At 40.7% G+C, this 20,150-nt stretch overlaps 1 pseudogene; it reads left to right on the top strand.

The window, feature by feature from the left end:
- The first annotated feature begins 3,043 nt into the window (after positions 1–3,043).
- The window catches only part of LOC137285286 (uncharacterized), a 39,682-nt pseudogene continuing 22,575 nt past the window's right edge, over positions 3,044–20,150 (top strand).

Below are 20,150 nucleotides of genomic sequence, written 5' to 3'. Positions count from 1 at the left end.
GATGATGATTTTTATGGAGAAGCATGTACAATATGAACGACGTTCCCTAAATAGTATCTACAAAATAAGTGTTGCGTCCATTCCGTTTCATGCACAAACAGTGACCCCACTTCCCAGCCCCCCCCCCCTCCCACTTCCCCCCTATAATGTTTAAACATATATTGTAATACGTCCATGTATAAATACAAAACTGACTCCCTGGTGCATGACCCCTGTACCTTCCCAGAACAAAAGGGCTGACTTGGTTGGCACATGTCATCGGTTCGGAAATGCGCAGACCGATGCTCACGCTGCTGATCACTGGATTGTCTGGTCCAGACTCGATAATTTACAGACCGTCTCCATGTAACTGGAATATTGCTGAGTGCGGAGTAAAACTAAACTCACTCACTCAATCTCGTTAGATACTGTTTTACGAAAAGGATAATCTTCCTGTTGAATCTTACCCAACGAAACGAAACTGTTTGCAGTACAGTTACTGAACAAACACAAAGCCTGGGCACATTGCAATGGGTGTGTGCTAGCTTGACGCAATGTGTGCATACACTTAGATACAGACTGAAAAGACACCGAGGACACGTGAGAGCAGCTGACAAGCAGTGACTGCGCCTAAGGAAGAGAACAGTGTCCAGAGAAGTGACAAGCAGTGACTGCATATTAGGATAGGAACAATGATGTCTAAGTGTGCCTTCAACGCCAGTCTCCTCCATCAGAGTACAATGTAGCATGTTCACCGACAGATCCACTCGTCCCATCTGTTGTTACAGAATGCAGTACCTTTGACAACATTTGCCACAATAAACAGACAATAAATAATCCGTATTTAGTGTCATAAGCTCTATCGTGCTTTTAATTAACTCAAGCAAACATTTTAGCATCTTTTGTAATTTTTGTTTTGCGATCAAATTTGACAGGAAACTTGTGACGATGGAACCCAGGACCTCCGAATGGCCTCAGCCTGATTTTCACCATAGGAGCTTCGTACCACGTCAGAATAGAAGATGGTTTTACCTAGTCCAGTTCGGATATTATATTATATGTTATAGTTTTATATATTGTTTCACCACATGACAATCGCAAGAGGATATTTCATTCTTTGATCCATTCGGCCTTTGTTTGTTAGTCACAATCCAACTTCAGATATTTAGAACACTACGAAAGGAAAGGTAACCCAGACCCTGGTCTGTTGTGTCATGTTGTACAAATCTCCAGAGGAACAAAGCTTTGTCATAAGGTTACATCATCCGTGGCCTTAGCAATGCTGTCAGAGAGATTAGGGCAGCCTCAAATGTGACATACTAGAATTTGTGACAAAAATGATGGCCAAGTCCATTCCCTATTTGGATTTTTATGTGTTGATATTTTTTCCGGATGAACAACTGACTTTGCTTCACATTTATTTTGACATGTGCGATCGGTGGGCATTCCTTCTTACGGCAGGAAAAAATATTCAGTTTATGTATATGTATGTAAACTCAATTCCTTACTGCCATATAGCAAACTCAGATAGTTTCTTGGTTCTACACAAGAACAGGTAGGACACAGGGATCTTGTGGAGTTGTACAAACAATGTAAATAAAAGATAAATGCATATATGGAAATCGTTCTTTTTCAAGTAAATGAAATGTGAATCTTTTCTTTCGAATCTAACTATTCATACAGTATCTACATAAATACAGACGTCATACTAGATGATGAATATATACAACATCCTGTATGGATTGACTCTGACGAAGCGTCACACACTGCACGGCGGTTACTTTACAATGCCGGCCGCATTGAACTCAGACGGGGAAAGTGTTGGTATTGATTTGGCAACACCGGCCGTGCAATGTTGATATGCTTCCCCTGTCAATCATTACTGTACAGGTGCTTCATGCCGTATAGTGTAGGCATATAGAGGTATCTATTTGGGTCAATGACAGCTATGTATTAGGTACAGTCGTAAAGGTGCATAGCTACAGTCAGTTAACAGGTTGAAGGTGTATTGTGTCTGTGTGCTATATAAGTAGATACCAAATTGAAGCTGCTTAGCAACAGTTACTACTTATTGTGTGGGTAAAAACGATGAAAATGAGTGTTTGTTATACACGGAGACTTAGGGTTGATATAGATCTTTGACATATATTGGAGTTACACCATTGAAAGATCGATATACTTGGTCGTCAGATCACAATCTTAATATTAACAGACACATTAAAGATGGCCGTCAATCATACAGCCACCCAATCAGTTTACAATCAAGCTTGAATAGCGCAATAGCATGGGTGAAGCCAATATCTACACGTTGCTATAGATCAGATTGACACGCTTGTGGCACACACAGTGGGATTCTGTCTGATGGTAATGCTTGATGAGTTGATGATAGCTGGCGGTACATAACATGGTCACAACTAACTAATTATCGGAGTTCACCGTCACCAACGTACGCTGGTCAGTCCTCTCACTACCCGAATCTAACAGCATGAAAACTCCGCATTCAAACTTCACTCCAAACCAGCCCAATCAGATCACGTCCGAGACAGTTCCGACCACAGCATGTACGGGGACAGGGAGAAATACCCAAGAACTAACCTCAAAAACTTAAAACATCAGTAAACGCCAGGTAGCTATGTACATCGAAAGATTCCAAACACTGTTCTAGAAATCACACCAAAACGTATCTCCCTGATATTAAAGAAGGTTTTCATCCATAGTATAGTTATCGTTGCTACAACTTCTAACTGCCGCTAAAGACGCTGGCATAAAGACGTCCGGGGTGATGGTCCGGGATGTCCCTTATTGGTTCGAGGCCATCCCACCGTTAACACTGTCAACCAACACCGACTAGACCGTTTTGTGTTGCAAAAGCTTGAAGCTTCAGAAAAATAGTCAGCAAACACTGCGGTATATAAGCTCACGTGTTTGAGTTATTGATAGGTTTTGAGTCACCAGCTGAGCCCATATTGCACCGTCACTGTTGAGGTCCCTTCCGACGAACATTTTCCGACCATCAACCGGAGGGGAAGCTGATCAGGTACTCGACAGGAATCACACCTGAATGATACGCTGCGCCGGTCGTTAGCAGTGTGCACGCATATACCCATTTATAAGACCGCTTATACATCCGGACATTCCTACACTGTCTGCAGCAGGCAGTGACAACACAGCCGCATTGCTCACAGACTATTTGCAAAATGCCAGTCCTTGGGTGTGCGAAGATCACAAAGAGAAGGTAAATATAACTTTTTCAGTCTGTAATGAATGTTTTCTAATGAATCCATTTAGACACTGGTGTTTTGCCATTCTGTAACCGTCAGTATATGAATCCATAATTCATGAGTGAGTGTCATATATAACGATTAGCAAGCCATTAAAGACATACCTATTATTTTACAACAATGTGCAACATGAATTAGTACGCCCTTTGTGGTTTAACCCATTTTTCACTGTGCTATTCATGGAGTATGTAGACTGGCCCGACATCATGCAGCCACTATACTAACTACCTCCTAATATTTCGTTTACTTGGGGAACGATAGTGTAGAGGGGTATTTAATAAACGCTAAATAAACATGCAAAATGTGAGAGCGGCAATTTTACAGAAACGCGTCTGCACGTCAAGGCTATTCTGAATGCATATTCTCTGAGTGTAAGTATGCAGAATGTGCAAGTCACGCTGTTTGGCTAGGTTCCGGTCCAAGGTTCAAGGTTGTTGGTGTTTATCGACTCAGCCACCCTGCTCAGGCATGTCAAGCAACGGGTTGTGTTAGCGGACAGACAATAGACACGCAGAAACATTGATAAAACGCATCTCGCTACGGCTTTTATTCTATTTACTGTTCCCATTAATTCTAAATATTTAAAAAGTTCAACGTTTACCAAGTAACTGTTTCATCAGCTACATCATCAACATTTTCTGTCTTTGGGTGTGGCGGTGATTATGATAACGTCATTTGTCCACACGTAATCAAAGTTCCATTGTTAACAAATCTTGAGTTTATCCAAATCATACTCTTGTGCATATTTGTATATTTCATTTAAGTTTTATTGTCACCCTTTGCGGTGAATCTCAAAGTGAAATCAGCATCAACAAACTACCCTGGCGCTTTTTGGTCAGTCTGGCTTTTTTAGACTATTTTAGGATTTCACCAATTTAATGAAAATTGTTATGGAAAATGAGTAATTTAGCAAAATGAAATGAAACACTTTTCTGGCAGTTGTACAACCACTTCTGTAGAATCGTGCTGTCTGTACCAGCTGACATGTCAACATGGGTTCTCTTGATGTGGCGCTCGACCCATCGTCAGTGAAATGTTTCGTGGACAGTGGTTCGGAAAGTAATATATAATAGCGATCGAGTTCAGTATGTTTATGGAACGGTGTGCGTGCGTGCGTGTGCGCCATGGTATAATTTCCAAACATCAAAACAAGCAGGTGACAATATTTTCATGAGCTTTCATTCACCGATAAACGTACAGCATTTCATGTTGCTTAACTAGTCTGCCAACCAACATAGATGTTACAGCTTGTTCAGCTTGACCTGATCAAGTGAGTACTAATGCATTGCGTGACCATATTACAACTAGTTGGGTCTATTATACTGAAGCTGTGCACCTTTGTCAGTTGACAGTCAACATGCCCGAACAGCTGAGACAAGGTCGCTGTTCGACATCTATATGTCGAGAAATGGTCAGCAATTTCCTAATTTACTTTTAAAAAGCAGTAGATGGCTTAATGTTTCCGATATGGCCTGTAACGAATCCACGTAAGCGTGTTTCGCACGAACTAAACATTAATAACACTCTCTGCTCCCGTATGTGATGAATTTATCTCCACCTGCCTTTTGTGCCATTTGACCTCCCTTGCCATACATATGTAGATTAGGTCAGGTCAAGCTGAACAAGCCGACGTGCACACTGGTTCATGGGACTTTGAAGGCTTGGTGGTTCTCTTGTGCATCTAGCGTCTACTGCACTGCGTTTTAACATAGCGGCGTAAAAACGGATTCACTCATACTCTATTCAGTTATTGCTTCTTAGACAGAAGCTTGTTTTCAGTTAAACACGTCTCATCTGCTTGACTATGTACAGCGATATTCAGTGATAACCCAACCTCTGCAGGGTCCCGTCATTCGAGTAGCACACTATTTGTTGGCTGACCTGTTTGCAGAGTGAAGTCCAAGGTAGACCCTGAAAGCCGTCACGGCACATTCACAAGACTGGCTTTAACTCACCGAAAGAATGCCAACGCGGTATGAACGCTTGTTCATCGCTTCATCGAACAATGTCCGCATGTACACAGCTAAATATGAATAGGAGTGAGTAATTCTTGAATTGGAAGGAATTTTGTTTATGAAACAGATTATTCGTCCTTGACACACACCAAACTATGTCACCTATACAGAACTGTTTGTTGCTTCAATACTATGGAGAAATGAATATCATTTAATACTTTCGTTGCTAGGGAACATTCAGAACATATCAGTTGGGATAAACATTTTGTAGAGAGTGGGAAACGAAAGCGTCTGTATGCTAAACATATTGACTCGTAACTGCTCAGACCACCTGTTAAAACCCCGACGCCTTGTCATCGACTTGCTGGTCAATACTAATACGCAGTGTCTTACCTCTCGGTATGTTGTCTGAATTCACATAACCATCGTAATTTATGCATAGTATTGAGCAAATAATGCAGTCAATAGCTCATATTACGCTGTCTTTTCTTTTGCTGTCTGTGCGTTACCGTGACACCGTCTCAAATCTAGGTCAGTCGCTGCTCTACTGCAGTTAGAAGAACGTCAATCTATAGCCTGCGGGAACACGAGTGCAAACATATATGAAATATTTTCTACTGCAGCATGATGACAATAATAATTCACCACACATACACACACACACACACACACACACACACACACACACACACACACACACACACACACACACACACACACACACACACACAAAAGCAAAAAACCCCCCAAAAAACAAAACAACAACAGCAAACAACAAAACAAGACAAAACAAAACAAACAAACAAACAAACAAAAAACAACAACAAAAAAACAACATAAAAAAACTCATTCATTATGAACTCTGTACGACATGGATGTATGTCATGCGTAGTGATCCCTGAAAGTCCTTTCTGTGTACATTTTCTTCATGTCAGTATTCATTTGGTGTTTCACAGGACTGAGGACATCAGCCCCATCAACTTCTCCATCAACGGACACCAACATACAGGTATGCTTCTCACAAACAGACCATGTTATTACATCCAGCTTTTGCTGCCAACATTGCACTCATAAAGCCGATGGCAAATTTCTGCTTCATCAATCGCAGCATAAATTGTAAATAATCGTTCCATCATGTTTGTCACTGATGCTTCATATTTGGTCATTCAGAGTCCTCAAAGGTTTTCACACGGCCTTGAATGTTGTAAGCTTGATGACAAATGTCTAACAAAATAGATTTTGTTTCTTGTTTAGCGTCATACTCGGCTATATCCCAGCTATATGGCTGTGGTCTGTTATTAATCGAGTATGGACTAGACAATCCAAGCCTGCGAGCCCCAGAGTCGGCAGTTTAGATAAACATGGTCTTCTAAAAAATTCTAATCATAATCTTCATGGATACAAAAATACAGAAATGCATTGCATCACTTTTAATGCGCTAAAGAAAGCAAAGAGACCATGTGTATGTTTGGGTTTGTTTGACAATAGTGACCGGCGAATATGACGTATCGACATCCCTCAACGACTACATCCGAGACGGCGCGGGTCTGCCAGGGACCAAGGTGATGTGTAAGGAGGGAGGGTGTGGCTGCTGCGCTGTCACCGTCACGAAGCCAGACCACAGCGCCGGAAAGGACACGTCGTTTTCTATCAACTCTGTAAGTGTAAGAAACCACTGCTTTATGCTGAAGTACAGTTGTATCTTTGTATTTCCAAACCGGTCGATGCACTGATATCAGGGCAATGGTAATTTGTATACTGACAATCCAGAGTTTGAACAACCAAACAACCAACCAACCAACCAACCAACCAACCATCAATCAATGAATTAATGAATTAATCAATCGACCGATCAATCGACCCAGCGATCAATCAAGAGGTGTCATTATTGCAAAGTAAAGCAACAATTATATCAACAAGTGAACCGTCATGTAAGAACAGCTAAACTTGTAAATCTTGGCATTTATAACATCGGTTAAAAGTGGCTCCGTGTATTACTAATATTGTTTGTTATCACTTCCAGTGTCTGTGTCCCCTCTATTCTGTGGACGGCTGGAAGATCACCACAACGGAGGGTTTGGGGAACTCCAAAGATGGATTCCACCCAATACAGAAGAGAATCGCAGAGTTCAACGGCACTCAGTGTGGCTATTGTACACCAGGGATGGTCATGAATATGTATGGGTAAGTGGGGTTACTGTACACAGGGATAGTCATGAATATGTATGGATAAGTGACGGTACTGTGCACAGGGATGGTCATGAATATGTATGGGTAAGTGAGGGTACTGTGCACAGTTATGGTCACATGAATATGTATTGGTAAGTATGGTTAATGAACACCAGGGATGGCCATGAATATGTATGATTAAGCTTGGTTAATGTACTCCTGGGATGATGTTTGGAAAAGTATAGTTAATGTATGGCTAAAGATGGTCATGAATATATATGGTTAAGTGCAGCTATTGTGCAGCAGGTGATAGTTATGAATATATAGGTAAGTGTAGCTACTGTGCAGCAGGTGATACTCATGAATATATAGATAAGTGTAGCTACTGTGCTGCAGGTGATAGTTATGAATATATAGGTAAGTGTAGCTACTGTGCAGCAGGTGATACTTATGAATATATAGATAAGTGTAGCTACTGTGCAGCAGGTGATACTTATGAATATATAGATAAGTGTAGCTACTGAGCAGCAGGTGATACTCATGAATATATAGGTAAGTGTAGCTACTGTGCAGCAGGTGATAGTTATGAATATATAGATAAGTGTAGCTACTGTGCAGCAGGTGATAGTTATGAATATATAGATAAGTGTAGCTACTGTGCAGCAGGTGATAGTTATGAATATATAGATAAGTGTAGCTACTGTGCAGCAGGTGATAGTTATGAATATATAGATAAGTGTAGCTACTGTGCAGCAGGTGATACTTATGAATATATAGATAAGTGTAGCTACTGTGCAGCAGGTGATACTTATGAATATATAGATAAGTGTAGCTACTGTGCAGCAGGTGATACTTATGAATATATAGATAAGTGTAGCTACTGTGCAGCAGGTGATAGTTATGAATATATAGATAAGTGTAGCTACTGTGCAGCAGGTGATAGTTATGAATATATAGATAAGTGTAGCTACTGTGCAGCAGGTGATAGTTATGAATATATAGATAAGTGTAGCTACTGTGCAGCAGGCATGGTCATGAATACATATGAGTAGGTGTGGCTTCGGTACACCAAGGATGGTCATGACTATGTATGGTTGGCTTGGCTACTGTACACAAGGAATGATAAAAAATATGTGTGGTTGGATGTGGCATCTATACTACGGAGATGGTCATGAATATGTATGGCTAGCTACTGGGATACTGTATGGGTGTGTGGCTACTGTACAGCGGTGGTGGTCATGAAGATGTATGGATACGTGTTGTGTCTGTAAAAGAGCTCTCAGGACTTTCTAAAAATAACTGTACTTCGAAACATCAACATTTCAGAATCTTACAGAAGAACGCTACCCCAACTGAGCAGGAAATCGAGGATCAGTTTGGAGGCAACATCTGCCGATGTACCGGGTACAGGCCCATCCTCGACGCCATGAAATCCTTCGCTAAGGATTCCACCATTCCTGGTGCGTCATGCATTGACATTGAGGCAAGTTGGTTTGCATATCACAGTGTAGATCTTCGCGAGAGAAGCAATGTTTCATTTAGCATTTCTTGGTAACCTTTGGCTGTGATTCGGGAAACACTACGAGTGCCAGTGGTTAAACATGCTGTCCTTCAAGGCACTGGGTTATTTTCAAAATATGAGCAGAAAAAAATAATGCTTAAGAAATATATTGAACTTTGGGTCTAAATATCTTATTACCTTTTAGTTTTATGAATCTGTATGACCGTCTGTATTATGGCGATGGGAAGTTCGATAAATCTCTGGTATATAGATAGTTGCTGACTGACTTGTGTTTGATTTGCAGGATCTGAAAATCTGTCCCCGAACTGGCAAAGCTTGTGAAGGACATGGCGACTCGTCCAACGGATCCTCTGCTGCTAATGGAAGTTCTGCCAATGGCTCCAGTGCTAATGGGTCTTCCAGTAGTGTCGGGTTCCTGGTCAAGACGGGTGGAAAGAGTTGGTACCGACCCCAGACTCTCAAGAACCTGGTTCGAATTTTTCAAACCAACAAAGGAGCAAAGATTCGACTTGTGCATGGAAACACTGCGTCTGGTGAGGCTTTAAGTAGTGGGTGAGTCCGTGGTGAGGCTACGGGGAGGTGTGTAATTGTAGGCTTTAACACAGACATTTACCACTGTGTCGAAACACACTTACACTGACAGGAGCTTACAGACCTAGAACGCTGTGAGGAGATTATGGGGATGGAACTATGCTTCTGGCATGTCCAAGTGAAGTCACTGACACCCAAGACGCCGACCATAGCATATCTGAATTCTGGTGTTATAGTTATTACATCAGCATCACCTTAACATGTGGACACTGTGAATACTCAGTAGTTTCTACTTACCCCTTATTTCCATGTGGCAAAAACAACTTCCCACACCGTGAACGGCAGTGACACTATTTGTTTGATTTAGGTGAACATGTTTCTGAAGAGTATGTCACATGATCAGTATGATCTACTCGTGTTTCAGGCATATACAAGAATGAAGGGCCTTTCGACGTGTTTGTGGACCTACACGACGTAAAGGAGCTATACAAAATCGAGGTATGTTCTGTTCACAAAAACGTAGAACTGATTCAGTGTCAACTTTCTACGTGCTGAAGACAACTGAGTCGAACTAACGATCCAGTGACCGAAGTAATAAACAAGGAGTGTTCAAAGAGTTAGCATAACTCTGATACACATTACACATTTCCGAAACTTTTAATTTGTTGTCGTAACGGTCTTACATGTAGATATTCAGCTGCGTCCAGTATCACCATATTGTCCCCAGTGGTCTTCAGGCTGACTTACAGGTACCAGACAGCATGTCATGCTTCGTAAGTAAAAAACACTTTAAGATATTTTAAGGCAAAATACTAACATTCATTTTGTGGTTTAGTCCTCTGCCAACAGCGTCAGGTTCGGGGCTGGCCTGTCCATCTCCGACCTGATCGAAGCCCTGCAGAAGAGGGCCGACGACAAGGGCTACAGCTACTTCAGCGGCATCGCCAACCACCTCCTCATGATCGGCAACGTCCTCGTCAGAAATGTAATCGTCGGCTTATATACCTTGTCTATGTGTTCACCTTTTCACTCACTGTCATTACCTTTACTGGAAATGCTAGTCAAAAGAAACGCCTGGGTGTCATTTTAATGTGACGATTAGAATCGATGCATGGTACAGTTTGACAGTACAACCGTATATGGCGTTTCCTGGGACACCACAATCAAGGAATACACAAGTAAAACGTGTCTATTTGATGTAAACTTAAGCATAAGCTACTAAAGCTTATGGTAAAACTACAAATTATGATTGGAGGTAGGTATGTGTCTTCGCCAGTTGTGCGTGCACAACTCTAAATGATGTTGTATGCCCTCCAGGCCGGGTCTTGGGCTGGTAATCTGATGATCAAGAACGGCCACCCCGACTTCCCCTCCGATGTCTTCACCCCTCTAGAGGCCGCAGGGGCCAAGATATTCATCCTGGGTGTGTACACTGCCACGTGATAGATGCTCGAAACGCTGTCTGTATCTATACATTCCACGAATATTTATAGGTGTGGGTTACAATAGCCATGAGTAACATGCAGCACACATTTGGTACTGCTCGTCATGTGCGGGGTGAGTGAGTGACTACAGCCATATCCTCGGGCGGCCGTTTGCTCCGACCTGAAGTTGGGTTATGTCATATTTCTGTGATTAGAATATTGCGCCAATATGAAAAAAACAACAACACGTGCCTTTATGAGACAATGTATGTATGACGTGGTGTTATGTTATGCATGTTCAGACAGTAAGGATGGGAGTGTCAAGTCTCACACTTTGACCAACCTCGCCCTCAACTTGGACATGGCGGGGAAGATCATAACGTCTGTGGAGCTGTTCAAGCAGATGGACAAATACAGATTCCGGTCTTACAAGATCATGCCAAGATCACAGGTTTGTTACTTCCATCTGTAAAGATAAAGGTATATTTCAGTGATGTGATACCCCTAATTAAAGTTAATCCAGTAAGCATTAAACATTCAATATTCCAATGTGTTGTTTGTTAACGTATGTGCTACACTCATCTTCCAGAATGCCCATGCTTACGTGAATGCTGCGTTCAGGGTCACTATCGAGCCATCGAAATTCCAAGTGCTCGGAAAACCTTCCCTGGTGTATGGGGGAATTGATAAAAACACGGTGAGTTATAGCAGTAACTGTGAACGTCGTTATGGCAGCAGCGGTGGTCATTGAAGTATAAGTTGTGGTAGAAGTTATAGAAGTGGGAATACAAGTAGTTGTAGAAGTGATAATACAAGTAGTTGTAGAAGTGATAATGCAAGTAGTTGTAGAAGTGATAATACAAGTAGTTGTAGAAGTGATAATACAAGTAGTTGTAGAAGTGATAATGCAAGTAGTTGTAGAAGTGATAATACAAGTAGTTGTAGAAGTGATAATACAAGTAGCTGTAGAAGTGATAATGCAAGTAGTTGTAGAAGTGATAATACAAGTAGTTGTAGAAGTGAGAATGCAAGTAGTTGTAGAAGTGATAATACAAGTAGTTGTAGAAGTGATAATACAAGTAGCTGTAGAAGTGATAATACAAGTAGTTGTAGAAGTGATAATACAAGTAGTTGTAGAAGTGATAACGCAAGTAGTTGTATAAGTGATAATAAAGTAGTCGTAGAAGCTGATAATGCAAGTAGTTGTAGAAGTGATAATACAAGTAGTTGTAGAAGTGATAATACAAGTAGTTGTAGAAGTGATAATGCAAGTAGTCGTAGAAGCTGATAATGCAAGTAGTTGTATAAGTGATAATACAAGTAGTTGTAGAAGTGATAACGCAAGTAGTTGTAGAAGTGATAGCGCAAGTAGTCGTAGAAGCTGATAATGCAAGTAGTTGTAGAAGTGATAATACAAGTAGTTGTAGAAGTGATAATACAAGTAGTTGTAGAAGTGATAATGCAAGTAGTCGTAGAAGCTGATAATGCAAGTAGTTGTAGAAGTGATAATACAAGTAGTTGTAGAAGTGATAATACAAGTAGTTGTAGAAGTGATAATGCAAGTAGTCGTAGAAGCTGATAATGCAAGTAGTTGTAGAAGTGATAATACAAGTAGCTGTAGAAGTGATAATGCAAGTAGTTGTAGAAGTGATAATACAAGTAGTTGTAGAAGTGATAACGCAAGTAGTTGTATAAGTGATAATACAAGTAGTTGTAGAAGTGATAACGCAAGTAGCTGTAGAAGTGATAATGCAAGTAGTTGTAGAAGTGATAATACAAGTAGTAGTAGAAGTGATAATACAAGTAGTTGTATAAGTGATAATACAAGTAGTTGTAGAAGTGATAATACAAGTAGTTGTAGATGTGATAATGCAAGTAGTTGTATAAGTGATAATAAAGTAGTCGTAGAAACTGATAATGCAAGTAGTTGTAGAAGTGATAATGCAAGTAGTTGTAGAAGTGATAATACAAGTAGTTGTAGAAGTGATAATAAAGTAGTCGTAGAAGCTGATAATACAAGTAGTTGTATAAGTGATAATACAAGTAGTTGTATAAGTGATAATACAAGTAGTTGTAGAAGTGATAATAAAGTAGTCGTAGAAGCTGATAATACAAGTAGTTGTAGAAGTGATAATGCAAGTAGTTGTATAAGTGATAATACAAGTAGTTGTAGAAGTGATAATGCAAGTAGTTGTATAAGTGATAATAAAGTAGTCGTAGAAGCTGATAATACAAGTAGTTGTAGAAGTGATAATGCAAGTAGTTGTATAAGTGATAATACAAGTAGTTGTAGAAGTGATAATGCAAGTAGTTGTATAAGTGATAATAAAGTAGTCGTAGAAGCTGATAATGCAAGTAGTTGTAGAAGTGATAATACAAGTAGCTGTAGAAGTGATAATACAAGTAGTTGTAGAAGTGATAATACAAGTAGCTGTAGAAGTGATAATACAAGTAGCTGTAGAAGTACCAGAAGTGTTATGGCACCGGTGATGGCTGTGGAAGAAGAAGTTGTAGTAGTAGTTGTTGTAGTAGTGGTAATAGAAGTATTTGTAGACGTTAGTGGTGGTATTAATATTTGCAGCTTACCTGTAGTCAAAGCTGTAGCGCAGTGGTGAGATATTTGTAGTGCAGTAAAAAATCGAGCAGAAAAAAAATGAGAGACGTGTTACATATAGGAAAATTGATAATATACACGAATAGATCGCCGGACACTAAAATAGGCTATTGGAGTTCTCTTCCCATGTTGTCAAGCGCTTATCTCCCTTACGTGCAGTTTCGGCTTGGTCACGTGACCTTGTTAGCAGACGACAGAATGGACGAAATGGTAAATATGACTGAAAGAAGTAGACTTCAGGCATTGTGTGATTCCGGCGTGAGATCAGTTAAGTCAGGCCTTGGTTGGGCATCAGTCTACAGACTTTTGAAAAGAATCGAAGCAGGAGTTGGCGTAGGACGTAAGCCGGGATCGGGACGTAGCTCGAGCCTGGCTCCTAAGGACAGGAGGAGGGTCGCGCGCCTCGCTGTGCTGCATCCGAACTGGTCTTCCAAACAGATTGCTGTCATCCCCTTGATGACAGATGACCATAAGGCTAAACGACTCGAATGGTGTAGAAAGTTTGTCTGCCAGGATTTTTCCAATGTGATTTTCACAGACGAGAGTAAATTTCAGTTTTACAGAATAACGAGGAAGAGGTGGTCTAAGGGAGGAAAGTGCTTGAAAATGACACTGAAGTTTTCTCCAAGTGTCATGGTATGGGGTGGCATCAGTAAACTCGGTGTGACGCCTCAGCTGAAGATGGGGGGCTGATTTGATTCTCGCAAATACTGTGATATTTTACAGGAAGGCGTACTAGATTCCCACACAGGTCAACGTTGAATCCCATTCCAACTTGAACAAGACAATGCAACAATCCACAAATCAATTCACACCTTGACCTGGCTGGAAGCCAATCACGTGACCTTATTAAATTTTCCCGCTGCGTCACCAGACTTAAATCCAATAGAAAATGTGTGGCAGATCATAAAGGACAAAGGTGAGAAGTTGGAACCCAAAAGCATCCGCGAGTAGCGTCATGTTATTGACCAGACATGGATGGACCTACCCCAAACTTACCGAGACAATTTAATAGATTCCATGCCGCGCCGAATTCAGCAGTGCATACAGAGAAACGGAGGACTGACCGACTACTAAGATATATGTCCTTTAAGGACAAGGCATCAGACACATCTGTGACAAACTTTGGGAAATATAAAATATAAAAAAGAGAGAAGCACTGTGAAAAGTATAATTTTTTCTGCTCGATATACGAATATACACCTTATACGTAAGCTGTATTGTTCCATCATTATATCTTCGTACCCGAAAAAGAACAGGATGCTAAAGCTGTTAGCAAGCCAGTGAAACACAACGTAATATGTACATGAATAAAAATTTTGCGTTTTATGTACAACCTTTGCTGTTCTTCATCATACCAACTTCTAGCTTTTAAATCCCACTTACATACAAAAAAGCAAACAAACCCAAAAACAACCAACCAACCAACCAACCATACAAACAAAAAAACAACAACAAAAAACCACACCTCCCCCCCCAAAAAAAAAAAAGAAAAAAAAGAAAAAAAAAAGAAAAAGAAAACAACAAACAAAAAAAAACATGCCCGTCATGTATCACTTTGTTCCCACAGATACATGCCACAAAGACAGAGGACTTCATGACAGGGAAGTGTCTGACGGATCCTGCAGTCCTGCGCGGTAGGGGAATATTAGTGATATGCACTTCGTTAACGGCAGATATTTCTTACACTGTGATATTAGTTGCAGTTATTTTACGTAGCTGTTTATTATTTTGTACAGGTAAGTTCTTAAGATGTGGGCAGCATATCTGTTTCCCGCAATTTGCAATGTGTACATAGGGGAGTGTGTATGGTCGTCATCCACAAATATCCAGTTTTCACCCACCAAAAAGTGGCAATCTAGCAGGTGATCACACTGGAGTCTCCGTCACTTACTCCGACTCTGGGTGAAGACCTCCCATGTGAGCCCTAAGCAAAATCTGACAAATATGATATTTACGGATCTGTAGGTTCCTAAACTTGTTTACTGGCTATGGATCCATGATATTATGAAACTTCATGGGTGAGTAAGTTGGTTTTTACGCCGCCTTTAGCAATATCCTAGCAATATTATGGCGTTGGACACCAGAAATAGGATCTCACACTGTGTACCCATGTGGAGGATCGAACCGAATTCGTCGGTGTAACGAATATAAAAAACCCAAACTAGTAACAACTATTTCAGTGGAGCAGTCGATTCGAATTTCTTGATAATGTGCGCTTTTGAGACCAGTAATCACTCTATGAAAGGAAAGGACGAACGATGACTGTATGGTATGAGATATGTGAATCTTTAACTTAAAACATCTACTATTGATCATCTTTGTGAAAGGATCTATCACACTGACCCTCCCACACGTCATATATCGTTGTGATTACTTTGTTATGGAATAGGTGCCCTGGAATCTCTTAAAGCAGAGTTGAACCCCGACTACGAGGAAGTGCTAGCAAGCGTTGAGTTCCGGAGAAACCTGGCTGTCAGTCTCTTCTACAAGGTAAGAGCATGGAGTGTTTCTCTGGCAGGTGGGAATGGAACGTTTTCCATAGGCTTCTCATAGACCAATAAGAACGTATTTGTTGCCTGAAGGACTGGACTGCCCATTGGGGGAAACAGAACCTAGCCGCGTTTAATGATTTGAACGTGTCCAGTGAATAGAGCAGATAAAACTTGTATTTGCAGATTTGACTATCACTACAAACACGGATCTAGGCTTTATGACATTTAAACTATTTGTTAACTGCCCCAGCGTAATGACCAACTGTTTACACAATCTTCCTGTGTCAGTGTTAACTGTCATAGCAGTGATAACAGGGCTAATCCTGCTAATGTATTGAAGACAAAGACGCCATTCTATTTATGACATTTAAACTGGTAACTGCGTAATGTCCAACACTATCTGCCCCGAGCCAGTGGCAAAATGTGTCTTCAGGGTTAATTCTCATGTATAGACATGAACAAAAAAAAAAAGAGATTTCAATGTGTGTGTGACAAGATGTGGGAATGTTCGAAGGACCGTAAGTCTATTCAACAATACATCCAAATTCTTCTTCAGTTCATCCTCAACATCTGCGAGTCCAAGACGCCGTTGATGAAGTCCGGTGGGGTCCTTCTGGAACGTCCAATATCCAAGGGCCAGAGAGAGTTCCCAGAGCAAAAGGCAGAATGGCCTCTCAAGCAACCAATGCCAAAAATTACTGCCCCATTGCAGGTGTGTCCATACTTATACTCTCGTCCATCGCTAGCTGGGATAGTTTCAGCCATAGCTATAGAATTGTACTCATCCCACTGTCACAGTGCCTCTATAATCCGCTTAACTAAAGACTGTCGTGATAGTTCAAGTATTGCTGAATGGCGTTTGACAAACTACCCTCACATTATACCTTTTGAGGCTGTTTATATTGTAACCCGTCCCATAATTCCATCATTCCAATCAGCTCGGATGGACCATGTAGTCTGCACTTCATCTTGCCTGTATGGACAGTCTGAACCAAGTATTCGCTGGTCACACCATTGTACTTCATTTTCCTTGCATTGACTGTCCGAATCATGGATTCGCTGGTCACACCATTGCACTTTGCTTTACTTGCATTGACTGTCCGAATCACGGATTCGCTGGTCACACCATTGTACTTCATTTTACTTGTATTGACTGTCCGAATCATGGATTCGCTGGTCACACCATATGTATTTTATGTATTTAATGTTTCATCTAGGCTTCTGGCGAGGCAGAGTTCATCAATGACATGCCGTCCTCGTCAAAGGAATTGTGTGGATCTTTCGTCCTGACTTCCGTTGGCTGTGGAACTATTGACCACATCGACCCTTCGGAAGCATTGGTAAACAACCTCTTATGTTTATGAATATTCTACCTGTAGAATACATTTACATGTATATGGTTATGTGGTGTACGTGTTCTACATAGATGGAACATTCTGCACAATGGGTTGCCGTTTAACATAAGTCACAGTGTTGACCAAGTCACGTGTACGTTTGTGTATACTCTTCAGTTCTCTTGTTGGTTTAACCAGGGTAGACTGCGTTAGAGTTACCTTAAATACACTTGTGATTGGTGTTCAAGGCATAAACAGCATGAGGTGCACATGGGCTTGATCCTGGTACACTGTTCATTACTGATCCGTATAATGATATCAATGTACGCTTGCAGGACCCAGGACGTATTATTTTCATACAAGCCCCTGTGAGGTAGTTTATTCTTATTTCTCATATAAAGGTGTGGGCGGTGTATGTTCAAATAGCGGTCTTTCCTTTGCATATTTGTCCGCGAAGTCGAGAGTTCTGACGTGTGTGATTGTGCGTATGATGTTTGTGCGTGTTTGTGAGCATGTTTTGAGGTGTGAAGCTGAAGGGAGGTGAAGGAGTTACTAACCATCCTCTTTGTACACGCAGCTGATTCCAGGGGTTGTCGACTTCATCACAGCCAAAGATGTCGTGACGAATAACTTCATGCCAAGTTTTCCAGGCATGCCGATCGTCCCAGAAGAGGTAAATACGGTTGAATGACAAGTCTCCAAGACACAAATTGAGCAATTCGTCACACGTCCTACAAGCGAGTTCACTCACGTGTGTTTTCGTACTGCTTGACTTCGTCATTTGTATCTTCATAAAAAAATACAGTTTTGTATGGATTACAAGAAAACCGTCATACCCTCTAAACCGTGTAGCGGGTCCGTAAAGAAATGTGATCTAAATGTTAATGTATGTTCAACAGACTTATACAGAGGATCCATTTGTCCCGGCTAGTGCTATTCGCAACTAGCATGAAAAACTATAATATGTTCATTAAAGAAGACACACGCTATAGATCGACAACAACTGAAGGTAGATCTCTGTACTGGTGACCATGGGGACTTACAGTACTTTTGCTACCTACATGGACCCTGGCTAGATTTAAGTCATCCCTTCAGTCACTGACGATTATACTGAAATGTAGTCATAATTAAAAATAAATAACACACATACTTCGCTTAAAATCCTGGTAGGTTGTAAATGTACTGTTATAGTTTCAGGAGTGTCTGTAGTCATTACTGAACAATCAGTGTCATCCAAAACTCTCATATTTTGTGAATCAAGCAATCGCCAATATTCTGTACTCCGAATTGCACGTTCTTTAGCAAGAATCAGCACCTGTTAACTAAATACATTTCCGTTTCAGTGACAGAAAAAAGACAGATGGCAGCCTTAGTTTATATGTGGATCTTTTCATTTGCAGCTGTTTTGCAGTGGGGAAGTGAAATACTCGGGGCAATCACTTGGGTTCATAATTGCAGGTGAGTGGACGTCACTGGAGTATAATTGGAAAGGCAAGGACATACACGAAAGGGAAATTGTGAACAAATGTTCACTGACAAACGTTGTAAATGTGAAGGGTATTCATACAGGAGTTCAGACAGTCAGTCGATTTTTACGACAGGTGTAGCGTAGCTCTTCCCTTAAAGACGATGTGGCAGTTGTTAACTCATGATGGTTAACAGAAGAGCATACATATCCGAGATTTGGTTGTACACGGTTACACTAGCGATATCCAGCCAGGGGAGACATCCAAAACACCAACAAAAACATGGTCAGGAAACGGGGAGAAAACAGGGAGGATGCGTCTACGCGCATTTGTAACGTTGTTTCTGATGGCACACACAATATAAATGAACCAATGGAAAGAAGGATAACAAAGCTAGACACACCTCTTTCATAATTTGAGAAATGTGACGTCAAAGGTTGATTATGTGAAGGTAAAACTTCCGAATTGTAAAAAACATCTTTATGCAAAGCGCACGTTTGTAAAAATTCTCATACTTAGAAGAATCATCCAGCTTCAAATTCCACTAGTAATTGTATTTTTTGAATAACGTGTGGATGTCGAAATAGAAATGGAAACGACCCCACCGTCTATACCGGAAGTAACTTTCGCTTGCGATGAAGCAACTATCCTGGTTCCCGGGTCACCCATTAATATCATCTTTGGTGCGAAATAGGTGAGTGACAACATATTTTATACTTGCGATATGATACATCTTGAACTAATGAACGAAAATGAACAATGTATTACCGCCGATCAATCCAATTTTAACACATAAGTAAACAACCTGCACACTGATGGAGTAGACATACTTTTTTATGAAACTGACATGGTTATCAAAAATGAAATACCACTGACAGCGAGTGAATTAAAATGCGATTGACTGTTTGTATACACAAGTTAGTAGCATTTGACAGTTGAGCATGATGACATTTCATGTTGTAAATTTATCATCTCCATTTTCAGTTGATGGACAAATGGACAGAAGAAAGACAAAATGCCAGGCTACTTACGTTTTGCAGAATGACACAGATTGGTGGCTAGTGTTATATCAGATTCGCATGATTAACATGCAACTTCACCTGTATGCTGTCGTTAGGATTTCTTTGAGGCATTTATACGTGCTATGCATTGATAATTTGTGATAGAGTTGAAAGAGCAGGACCAGGTACTCTTTCAAGAAATAACAATATTTCTTCGTATGTTGTACATTAAACTAAGCCCCCCGGATAATTGCAACTGAAACTGTATTTGCTGGAATGTATTTGCCTAGGGTGTCTATGATCACATCCAAAACAGACCTCATCCCTGACCTCTAAACATCAGATATGGTGTCAAGCCATCATGTATGAGATACTGTAA

Source organism: Haliotis asinina, chromosome 5 (genome assembly GCF_037392515.1).
Source record: "Haliotis asinina isolate JCU_RB_2024 chromosome 5, JCU_Hal_asi_v2, whole genome shotgun sequence".
NCBI lineage: Eukaryota > Metazoa > Mollusca > Gastropoda > Lepetellida > Haliotidae > Haliotis > Haliotis asinina.
This window is presented reverse-complemented; position numbering and strand designations above follow the sequence as displayed.